Below are 12691 nucleotides of genomic sequence, written 5' to 3'. Positions count from 1 at the left end.
TATACCAGGTGCAGAGGAGGTTTGAAGAAAGATTTGTGTTTCATCTTGTTCAAGCCTGTCTCCTACAAATGCAATCCTGAATTTGAATCCCCAGGGTATCCCCACACACACACACACACACACACACACACACACAGACACACACGCTCACACGCTCACACACACACACACACAGACACACACACACACACACACACGCTCACACACGCTCACACACGCTCACACACACACACACACACACACACACACACACACACACACAGACACACACACACACACGCTCACACACACACACACACAGACACACACACACACACACACACGCTCACACACGCTCACACACACACACACACACACACACACACACACACACACACACACACACACACACACACACACACACACACACACACCTCTGTGGACAGAGGTCTAAGGAATAAAAGACCAATAACAGAAAAGCCGATGCAGATCAGAGAGCAGGACACAAAAGGAATCAACGGCGAGTCAACACGGAAGGAAAAATGAGGAGTGTGTGTGTGTAGGTGAGCAAGAGGGAGTGTGAGACTGGGTTCAGCAGCACTCACCCTGTCAAGTGAGCTGTCACTGGCACGAGAAGGAGCAGCAGGTCCTTGAGTGTGAAAAAATGATGTCTCTGTGTCTGAGTGGGAAGTCAAAGAATGAAAAAAATCCCTCCTCCCCTTCAAAAAAAATAAATCAGGAATCACTCTTCTTACTTTACGTCAAGCAGATGGAGAGTCTGCTTCTTCTGCTTAGCACACACACACACACACACACGCACGCACGCACGCACGCACACACACACATGCAGACCAACAAATAGCCACGGGTACACACGCGGGCACACACACATACACATTCACACAAGCAGCCTGTCAAAAATCTTTATGTCCTGTCCGAACAGAATCCTGACCGAGCTTCTTCTTCGATGTGCACACAGACAGACAGTCAGAAGAGATGGTGTGTGTGTGTGTGTGTGTGTGTGTGTGTGTGTGTGTGTGTGTGTGTGTGTGTGTGTGTCTGTGTGTGTGTGTGCAGCATGAAGACGAGAGCATGTGTGAACAAGAACGGGGAGAACGCAGGAGTGTGTACACTCCCAGAGAGGGGAGGTGACTGTGAGGAGAGAGAGAGAGAGAGAGAGAGAGAGAGAGAGAGAGAGAGAGAGAACAGGTAATCACACTCCCTCTCTTTCCTTGAGTGCCGCTCCCTCTCGTCCCTCCTCCGCAGTGTTTGCTCAGTCAGGATGTCTCACTGGATGTCTCACTGGATGTCTCACTGGATGTCTCACTGGATGTCTCACTGGATGTCCCATAAGACTTTCCAATTCCTGCAAAGACTGTCGGAAGTATGACCTGCTTCAATTAAGGCAATTAATCAAAGAGTATCTGTCCATCACCAGATGAATGAGCATAAAGGTGCAGCCCACACACAGAATTTGATTGGCTGGATTGTTTGGCCGAACGCCCAGCTGCTACAAAACCCATTCAGGCCTTCACATGGCTGCTGCTGCTGCTGCACAGCGGTGGTAATTGCTCCGAGTCAAACTCAAACATTACGCAATGGCACATTAGCACCAGAGGCTAGGCTAACAGGTCGATGTGAGGATGGAGCGAGAAAAAAACAAAAAGCTGTGCACTGACTACTGGCCTTCACATAGTCCACGGGTCAAACGGGCGAAGCCGAGGGGGTTGATCAATCGTTGCTATCGCACAAACGTGCACGTGTGCATGCCAGTTGCAATTCAGATCTTGAGGTGTGGATCTAAAAGTTGACCTTTTTCATTCACAGCATTGTGTCTCTGAAATGATTTAATATGGGGTTTAATGGCCCATTTGCCCTTCCTTCATTTTGTCCATATCCTTCATTTGCAGGCTTGTGAGTGTAAAATCAATCAAAATTTTGGATTGTGTAGTTGTGACGAGTGAGTCAACTGTTCTCATCGGACAACCCTGTATGAATAAAGGTTGAATGAATTAATACATTTATCAGAGCAAAGGTAACAACACATCAATGTTAAAAAAATTACAATTTTTAAAAAGCTTTTTCAAAAAGCACCTTACAACTATTGTCTTATCATAAGTATTTCTCCCTGAATAAAGAAAAAGAGATATTCGGGGCCATAAAGTACAGAAGTATAATGATAAAAAAAATATGATGATAAAAATGATTATTATTACGGTAAATGGCCTTTTAAAGAAATGTATACGTTAAGTATAAATGTATAATGTAGCATGAAACTGCACACAGCGACTCCAGTCACCGCTAGTGACAAAGGTGGTCACAAACACATGTCGGCCCAAATACACAACAAAGTCCAACGGTCACACACTCGGAGATAAGAGACAGGCCACACACACACACACTGGTGAACACATGGTGCATCAAAAACAGGAGTTTAACTCAACTATCTGTTGGGATCAGTTCAAATCAGTGGGGGACTCCTAATACTCCCCGACCTACAGCTCATCACCGATAGACATTGACAATTCAATCTCACCTCCTAAAAACTGACTACAGAATGGAATTGCATGACTGTACGGAAACTGAAATCCCTCGAGAATGGCACAATTTGAACAAACAAGGCACAGACGTGTGCAGATCTTCAATTTGTATGTTCAAGCCAGTGTGAATCTACCCAGCCAGAGAGCGGGCGGACAGTGGAGGGGTTGGCCAATGTCATCGTGTACGTGCTCCCCTTATCAAAACAGACAGACAGGCGGAGTTGATTTATGAATTTCGTGGGCAGCCGAGGCTCCTCTCGTCGTCACACGCTGTATTTTCTTTCCCGCGTTCAGCTCTTGGGCTCTGGATTGAACCTTGGCATTTTTTTAAGTAAGTGTGTGTCTGACTTGTGGCAATTATCAATAAGGACAGGGCACGGCTCTCAAAAGCTTGTGACTCAGACCAGCGGCTCGCTCTCTAATCACGGATCACACGGCCGCAGCCTAATAGCCGGCTGCTGTGGGAAAAACACGCCAGAGCCCTTGACACTACAGAGCCACGGTGACCTTCCCCCCTTCCTCACTTCAGTCGCCGCCGATTAGTCGCCTGACTGTGTTTTGACTGTAAGACACCTGGTTTCAGTGCCAAGTGCAACCCTGGTGTTTCCGTTTGATGCTTTACCTGCTGTAGTGAGGTTTGGCATTTTTGTTCTTTTTGAGTGTTTTCACTTTGTGCTCCGGCAACTGAGCGAATAGTCAAGTAGACACGGAACTGAACATGGCGCAGTCCATTTTTGAATAAGACATCTGGAGCTACTGAAGTCCACTGTACACGGAAACCTCCGTTAAAAACAGATGATAAAGTTATTAAGTAACTCTCGAAAGCTACCATGTCCAAATGACTGGTCAGGGCAACACCGTCGGTGAAATAAAAGCCCTTTTACATCACTTGGTACGGCCTTATTCATGAGTCCTGTGCTGCACAGGAGAAAAGCAAGGTCAAGCTTTTTTACGTCATTATATCTGCATGTTGCTTTGCTGTTTTTGCATGCATGTTGCAAATTAAGGAGCCGCGCCTGCCGGAGGTCACGGGACGGACAGACAGAGAGAAGATTTTTCAATTCCCGCTCTACCTTATGGTGATAATATAGGAGGTTCACTGAAGAAGAAGAAAAAAAAACTGATGTAGACAATATGGCAGCATAAGATTAAGTCTTAATATCAAGGAACAATTACTGCAATTGGAACAAAATTCGTCGTATGACATGGATGAAATGTAGACGCAATTTTCTTTCAGCTGTCAAAGGTGAACATACACTGGTTAGGCACATTTTCTCCATCATGTGATGAATCACCTTGTTTTTTTGGTTTCAACTAAATTAGCCAGAAACATCCTGCACCTTGTGCCATTTGACCTATAAACATGAGAAAATACTATATTATATCACAATATATACTGTATGTTAATCCTGCAAATGTAAAATTACATATAACGTGACAGGAGAACTTCAAACTGTGAGAACAAGCAGAGTAACGGGAACACGCTCACAAAATGAAGATACAGAGTGAGATCATGATCCACTCATGTGTCTCAACAGGCCGAGGTGTGACGAATTCTACTGATGCAATCGCTGGGTTTGAAAACTTTGCCTGCACTAGTCTGAGTCTGAACACAAGCCAAACTTTGAAACAATTGTCAAAGTTTATTTCAAAGCCAGAAAAGGGAAAGCAAAAGACACAATGCTTTCTCCTGGAGCATTTTGAGACAGTCGGGTCGGAGGTGATACCCGATTCAGTAGTGATCCATGCAAGCAGATAACAGACAGAGACGTGATGGCGATCAAAAGAAAGGAAGAAAGAATATTTCATAAGACATTCAATGGTCATTCTTAATCTCTGCTAATGTCAAATGGAGCCATTCATCATATGGACGACCAGAGAGGACAGCGGGATGGAGATCTCACCTCCAGTCAGCACGCCTGTGCAGAGCACCTCATTCTTCCGTGGCCGACTCCATCCAATGTCTGTACCAACGCAGCTGTTCTGAACAATTCCCATTGAGTGATATCACCGCTTTACTTACCTGCTTACATCAACTTTGGCAGCGAGTCGCGGTTTGTACAGCCAACAACATCTGGACTGACATCAGAGAAGCACTAACGAAAAAATGCCTCTCTCGTATGCAAGTGAAAATCTGTTACATAGTCACCCATTTTATGTGCACCTCCGTTTTCACACGTTTTTTTTCTGCTGTGATTTGAGACAAAAAGAATGGAATCTTTCTGACGACCACCCACACAACATCCAGAACAACGGACATCGATTGGGTCTGACGAGCAGGAAACCAAATCAATTTCTTTATCGATTTACGTTAAGAGGATCCAGACCCAAGACATCCTGGATAGAGGTTTCATAGACAACACGCAACGATCACAACACTTCAACCTGACGCGCTCTCATTTCCTTTTGCTTTTTTGAAGAGCTGAAACAACTTCATTTTCATAGAACTGACTGATAAATTGAATCTCTTCAGTTGCATTCACACATGGACTAGAGTCCGGACATTTTCCTGAACTTTTCCAGAGGGGCTGTATGAGAGAATGAGAATGCAAATGTCGGAAAACGCCAGCCCCATTGTAACATGTTTGGAAAATGTCCGAGCGAGCCCATGTGAGAATACAGCAGGACAATCTCTGGAAGATTCGCGGCGAGCGAGTGGGCGCTCTACCCGGCGCCACCCCTCGCCTGCATGTTCCGGAAATGTTCCTGCTGTTGTGGATGCGTCTGACTAGGACAACTTGCAACTAACTGAGCCCTGCCCCTATATAGCCCCGCCCATCGGTTATTGTGGCTACGCCAGTAAAGAATCTTGTTCTAGAAAGGTGCAGTTGCCCTATTACAGTGATATCAGTTTTACCATTACAAATTCAAAGTCATTTTTGAAACAATGGGTCATTAATTGCAGATTGCAAGTAGACAAAAGTGCTTAAAAAAAGCACATAAACGTATGAACTGTATATGTTAAAATGATAATTTAATAAATCATATTTCTATTTCTTAATTATAATAATGGATGATGATGCATTGCAGTAGGTCAGAGCCTCAACATGGCTCCCGTTATCTCTTATCAATTGCAACAAATCTAAAAAAGCTTCCCAGTAGACAGTGGGCCAGTGGCCTGACACAGTTAAAAATATTCAGCATCAAACCAAAGACGGAGGAGGGGAAAATGTGCAACGGCACAAAATTAGCTTTGATGTTCTAAAATTAGATCAGGAGGCACAGCCTGAGGAATCAATGTGCAAAAGATATGCCTTTTGTTGTAGAATTTTACTATTTGTTAAATATATTCTATGCATAATAAATGACACAATGGCCGAAGGATGATCAATTATTGAGCAAAGGGAAATGATCTTGTTCCTCAGAGTAGAACCAGCACAAGTCACGGGGTTCCTTGTCTCTTAAATGAACACAGTGCACAGTTGTTAGCCTCAGCAGCTAAACGCCGTCCATCCATTCTAACCATAGTAACTGTCGTCAAGGTGAGTTTCACTTTCTGCGACTCAAGGGTATTAGCTTGCCTTTATATATAGGCTCAGCCTCTCCCTACAAACAATACACAGACGGCGGACTGCTGCAGTGCACACCCGTGTTCTGAGGCAGAGGGAGGCCGCTGCTAATCAGATTACGCCCATCAGCCAACTGAATTAACGTGTTGTGATAGTCCACACGCAGAACGTGCAGCTCGCTGAAGTGTTGATGTCAAGGTGTCCTCCACCAGGAAAAACACACTTTGCACACGCTGAGAATTATGAGAAGTGTATCACAACCAACACATTTTGACCCTGCCACTTAAAGCTGACTATTGTTTAATAGTTTAAATTCTAAATTGTTTGGACATAAACCAAACAATAGGAAGAGAGAGTTTGAACTGATGATGCCGCTACAATTCTGAACCATAAATTGTAAAAGCAAGATGGATGACGCGTCTCCTCTTCCCCCTATTGTACAAAAATGTAGCCAAAATATCGTGGATATAGGAGCTGCCACTTTTATGCTTTTGATTTCATTTGGAGTCATCTGGAGTCAGTAGTGATCGTGGAGTGGAGCCGCGGTATCGAGGTCCCACCAATACATGAGCCAGTCCCTAAAAACATTTATTAAAATGTACTTTGACTTTAAGTTTGGCCCGTGTCCCATCTGCTAACATGGAGGAGGCGGGGTTCATGACCTATACTGCAATCAAGATGTTTTCACTTCACTTTTGAGGAGCCGTCATGTCGTACATCATCATGTACAGTCTACGCTCTGGACCAAAAACTCTCAACCTCATCGTGACACTAGAGGAAAGGACAGACAATCAGCAAAGTCAGTGGGGTTATCTTAGGGGACCATCAATATTTGTATTTCATTGGTAGTATTTGTTGGGCTACAGCCTGGACCAAAGACGTGGACCAACTGAACCCACCATCTTCACCATCCCTACAACATATATTTAGCTAAATTAGCCCGAGCTGTTTACTGAATGCTATACATGATCCTGAATGTGCACCAGCTTTTAGTGCTCAGTGCAACAGACAAATCCATCAAGCAGCATTCGAACGGAAATACTTGTCAAGTCCAATGAACAAATGTACATACCTGCCACTCGCCTTGTCAGAGAGTGAGTGTACATTTGCCCTGACAGCATTTTTAATGGTCATCAAAGCCACTGGGATCAATATGGTGAGCAAACATACACATCAGTGGAGAAGACCATCTACTACCCTTCATGAATAATGAATCACACTCTGCCGACCCATCTGCCGCACGATTAAGGCCCTCCGACTCCAAAACAACAATAGCACATGCTAAAAGCACGCTGCTGCATTAACATAAGTCTATAAATGCTCATACTGTTCCTTCACCACAAGACAGAAGAGTTTGAAAATTCATCATGTAAAAGCTCTAAGACATTGGTTCTTAAACTGGGGCTCAGCTCACACACACGCAGACATCTGATGAGTCACCAAAGGATTAACAAGAAATATTAAAGATGTGATATTGCATAATAAGTCGGCAAATCACAGTAAATAAATACTGTATAAGTATAAGTATTTTATATAATTTTTTTTTAAAGAAGAAGAAACAAGAACAACTTGTGAAGGATGTAGACACATATCTCTGATCTCTTTCATTTGTAAACAGACATTTTCCTTATCTCTGTGATTTCCATTCCATTTGCCTATTAAGATCTATGAAACATGCTGACAACATCAGTCTTTGTTTCACGTGTTTATAGCTCATACAAATATACAACTGTTGACAAAGAGGGCAGCAAATTAACTGGGCTAATGCGTCATGCATTTATGTTGTTTTTTTTACACCACGAGCCAGTACATGGACTCTTGACAAAGTGATGGATGGGGGGCAGGGATCGAAAGGGGAGGACATTGACTTTTCTTGACAGAGACCTTGGTGAATGCAAGACCATTCATTTCCTCCAACCCGATAGTTTTGCCTCTCAGGTAGTACCATTACATCGGAGTCAAATTTATCTCAAATACCTGATGATGTTTTGAAAACGCCAGAAGGTCAAGGAACAAAATGTAGTGCTAAGACTCTTAAAACAATCTGGATATTACAAATATATATTTTCCTATCTGCGTCCCAAACTGGGACACTACATCTAATCCAAACAAAGTCGGTTGCCGGAAATGCCATCTGGTTAGACTCCATTTCAACTATGTGAACTGCAATCAATTCAATATTAGTCGCTTAGATCTGTTGTTAAATGCGAGAGGCAGAGTCCGATTTATTGACAGCTTGGTGTCCTGTTGCCTTCACAGTGTCACCGTGAAACTCGTACGAGCGCACCGGGAGCTCGACGTTACACCGATCGACAGACACTCTTCCTCTCTCTTCTCTTTTTTTGTCCTTTTTTTCTTTTTTTCGTTGAAGTAATCCTCTCCCCGTGTGCCCCACGTGGGAGCAGCACCAGTTAATCCTCAAACAGTTGGACAGCTGTCATGTCAGAAACGTGCAGGACAACCTGCCCCAACTGATCTGACCGTGACGTAACAGAGACGAAGAGAGGAGGCGCAGACTGGAAATACAAACAGGTCGTTCCAAGCTATTGTTTAAAAAGTCATTGTTCTTGGCTGTGTAAATGACCCTGCCCTGCGGTGACCAGGAACAGCAGTAGCTGGTTTGTTTTCGGGGAAGCTGGTGGTCTGTAGGCGCTCCTTGTGCGACAATAACAGTGAGAGGTTCTGCGGTCGCATGCAGGCTCTCCGGTTACATAAGGGCATTTTAGGATTTTGCAAGCCATTGTCGGGACGAGTACATTAATCGTCCTTTACAAGCAGCAGCAGATTGCTTCCTAAAGCCTGTGCACTTAAATATGACAGATTTGACTCCGTTCGGGAGATGGGCCAGAGCAACGAGCATCGGATGACAAGGGCAAATATTGAGAATCATTAGTAAAAAATGTCACTGAAATTAGGTCTGATTGGAATACAAAGCCACAAATGAGGAATCCACTTAAAAGTTAGACATCCGTCTTCCTCATCAGAGTGTTGACAATGAGTGAAAACGATCACAACGATCGATTAACTGTCGCTCCGAAATGCATTTTGTGAACTTAATATTTGACATATTTTTTAATTCTAAACTGTGTGAGATAAAACAAGCAGCTGGATGCTTTGGAAAATATGGCATTTTTACTATTCTCTGACATTTAATGGACTAAACGATTTGATTATATTGATTTGATTATTGATTATATAAGAAAATAACGTTTCTGATAAGTTATACGTTTTGTTTTGCTGCTTGGTAATACTCAATCTATTTTGTTGATATTCATCATGTCATTCAAGCCCCGGTCGAAACATCTAATTATGAGTAGCACTAGAAAACTTGCCCAAATCTATCCGATAATAAAAACATCCTTCAGTGGTTTCACTTCATCTGTATTAGAGGAAGTGCTGGTCTTGACCAGTAAGAGTTCAGTATCTATATATTAGAATACAAATTTGCCTCTGAATCAATTCAATAGATACCTCTTTAACTCTACAAACACAACTTGAAAACCCATTTGACCGATCCTATGATGTATGATTTTTTGTAAGATGAATGCATCATAAAAGATAACATCTCTTCGAGCTGTAAGAGTCCTGAACCTGAAGTCAGCACGAGTAGTTAGCGGTGAGATTGTAATGTGACAGGGCACAGACACCATGAAGTCACTCTGGTCCTGCTGTGCATGAAGGCAGCACTTCATTAGGTTCAGTAAAGAGCGAACCACGGGGGGAGAGGTGGAGCAGTCGGAGACTTTGGGCCCCCGGGGGCTTTGTTCGGATGCTATAATCATGTATGAGGCATCACTTAGCGGAAACATGGGGTCCTCACCCAACCCAGCACAATGTGTGGTTAGCAATGCAAGTGAGATCATCTCATTCACCTTCATTTAATCCTGCATTAGGACAAAACAAAATGAGTGTTAATGAGTGTCAGATGCTGTCAGAGGACACAAACTGCACAGAATATTCACTTAATCACTTTCTTTCTTCTATAGAGGCACGAACATATGAGGATATTTTCTGTTTTTCTCCCTTTTTCATATTTTTGTGAATTTGGGTAATTTGAAGGAGGTATATCTGTGGTTCTGTGAGGAGCTTGTGATCTGTTGAAGGCTAAATGAATTATTTAAATAAGCAAGACTAAGAGTGCACAGCCATGCTAGCAGCTCAGTGAAGCTGTATTGAGGCCCAGTGGTACTTTGAGCTACAGGTTCTAGCACGCTGACGTGCTCACAGTTAAAATGCTAACATGCTTAACATGTTATAGATTGGCATGTTAGCGCACCAACATTTGGTAATTGGCAAATGTTTACATGCTAACAATAGGCGACGAGCATATTTGGCTTGTTAGCATGCTAACATTTGGTAATTGGCAAATGTTAGCATGCTAACGATAGGCGACAAGCAAATTTGGCTTGTTAGCATGCTAACATTTGGTAATTGGCAAATGTTAGCATGCTAACATTACCTGATATGCAAATTTGGCATGTTAGCATGCTAACATTTGCTAATTAGCACCAAGTACAGCTGAGGCTAACAGGGAACTGTGCACTTAGTTTTTCAGCTACTTGGTCATAAACCAAAGTATTTGGACAAATTGCCCTAAAGATGGCAATGAAATGTGAAAGTATTTGTTATTTAGACCTCAAAATGAATGATACGCTAAAGGTGCAGACATTCTCCATGACAGACGGAGGGGCCTCGACACACTGACCTGGCCACATGACTCACCACCCTTTATTGGTTTCCTCACCTCCGTGTGGATTAACACCTGTCGCGATCCACAGAAACACCACGAACTCGACACATTCTGCAGAGGAGAGCGGTACACCGTACGCTACCTGCGCATCATGGGCCGCCGTCTTTTTCCTATCAGCTAATGCTAATCATTTGAACCTCAATACCATATCAGACTGTAATTTATAGTTATTTTAATGATCTAATATTGATTGTTTGGTCTATGAAACGGAAAGGTGATGCATTTCAATGTCTTGTTTCGTCTGACCAATAGTCTCAATGTTCTTCACCTCGATAAACAATCTCACCTCAAGGTCAACTTGGTAGCTTTCAATTTAAGCAATCATTTCACATGACCAATGGATTTGTTCTAAATATATATTTGTTCATGAAATGAGCATACATATCTATATAAACTAATCAATTAAATGACGGTTGAATATGTTAAGTTATGTTATTAAGACTGTGAAACCAAAGAATGTTCATAGTTGAGAGGATGGACTTTTTTGCTTGAAAAAAAAATGACTGGAAATGAAAGCTGTGACAGATTAATTTTCTGTCAATTTATCAATTAAGCAATTTAATTAAATACATATCTCATTTTGTGAGGCACTTCACTCCCAGTTAAAAGCTTCTTAGGTTTGTCAAGAATACAGCTCCTGTTATTTGGCAATCCATTTATTGCATAACAGCAGCATATTGCCCAAAGAAATTTTTCTACCTATCAGGCCTTCAGGTTCAAGGATGTATTTGCTCAAAAGCACACCTTCAATTCACAGCGGGGGGGGGGGGGGGGGGGGGGGGGGGGGTTTACAGCAGGAAGGACTTTGATACCTGTGAGCAGCAGCAAATCTGTGTTTTATCTTAGAAACCAGAATTGAGTTCTAGTTGTTGTTTTGACATGGGTGACAGTGTCATTTGATCCAAGATAAATACGAAAAAAATGAAAAATGAGTCTCTGCTTCAGAGATTGTGAAGAACTGAGCTCCTACATGGCAAACTGCACAGGTCACAGGTTGGACCGAGTGGGAGAATCTCAGGTATGTGAGAACAGTCTGTGTGATAACATGCCAGAGGTACGGCAGGTTAGCGTTTTATGGCCCAACTTGAAAGTGCACAACAGATCTCCAGAGACAGTAGAATTAAACAGGAGAGAGTACAGCATCTTCAAATACCACATATTCCCCATTAAAGACGTTCCGATACAGGCAAGACGTGTTGTTTCTTACTTGTTTAAAACCCAATTACAAGGGGGGAGATTTATTCTCGGACGGGAATTTTCCGTTTCCCACAAGTGAAGCTGTGTTGCACACTCATTAGTCTAATGCTCCTTTTGGCAGGAGTTTGCCCATTAGGTGGATGACAGACCTACTCAGACTGATCTAGCACTGGCATGACACCTCTGCACTGCACACAACACCAACATCACCGTGACCTGGCTGTGCCGTCACACTGGTTCTTAAACTCGAAGCACATCACTGTCCGAGAAACTTCAGATTGTGAATGGGAAGCTGGCGAACCGAGAGTACATCAAAGCACGCAGATCGTAGGCGACAGACGTGTTGTTGTTTAGGGCCGGAGCAGAAATTTTAATAAAAAAAACAGCAAAGCCAAAGTTCAACTGTCCTCAATGTTTATCCCCCTGTGCGCTGCCGAGGTGAAGAAGTGGACAGGACGTGTTTAAGAATGAGAAAAAGAACACTTATATTATCCGTCTTCTTTCCAAGAAAGAAGATCAATGTTTGTGCATTGCATTGCGTTCACCATAAGTCAGCATAGTCGGTATAGTCGCATCATCACAAAAGGATGCCACTTTAAAAGTTTATAATAAATGCCCAATGTTGAACTGTACTCAAGTCCAAACAAAGTGCACGTCCTGAAGCTGCCCCTGTGGAAGTGACGGGCGGTGCCACACTGGACGAGCCAACTGGCACA

The 12691-nt window shown here is 43.0% G+C and overlaps 1 protein-coding gene across 2 annotated transcripts in view; it reads right to left on the bottom strand.

Annotated features, from left to right (window-relative positions):
* The window catches only part of coro2aa (coronin 2Aa), a 33070-nt gene that overhangs the window by 18120 nt on the left and 2259 nt on the right, over positions 1–12691 (bottom strand). The window contains exon 1 of one of the 2 annotated variants that reach the window (XM_035636798.2): positions 585–1055. The exons of the other annotated variant lie outside the window; for it this stretch is intronic. The gene's annotated coding sequence lies outside the window, so the exon portion shown is untranslated. Of the gene's footprint in view, positions 1–584; positions 1056–12691 lie in introns of those variants that run through there. 2 annotated transcript variants of the gene reach the window in all.

Source organism: Scophthalmus maximus, chromosome 8 (genome assembly GCF_022379125.1).
Source record: "Scophthalmus maximus strain ysfricsl-2021 chromosome 8, ASM2237912v1, whole genome shotgun sequence".
In the NCBI taxonomy this organism is placed as follows: Eukaryota; Metazoa; Chordata; class Actinopteri; order Pleuronectiformes; family Scophthalmidae; genus Scophthalmus; species Scophthalmus maximus.
Note: the sequence above shows the minus strand (reverse complement) of the source record. Positions and strands in the feature narration are given on the sequence as shown.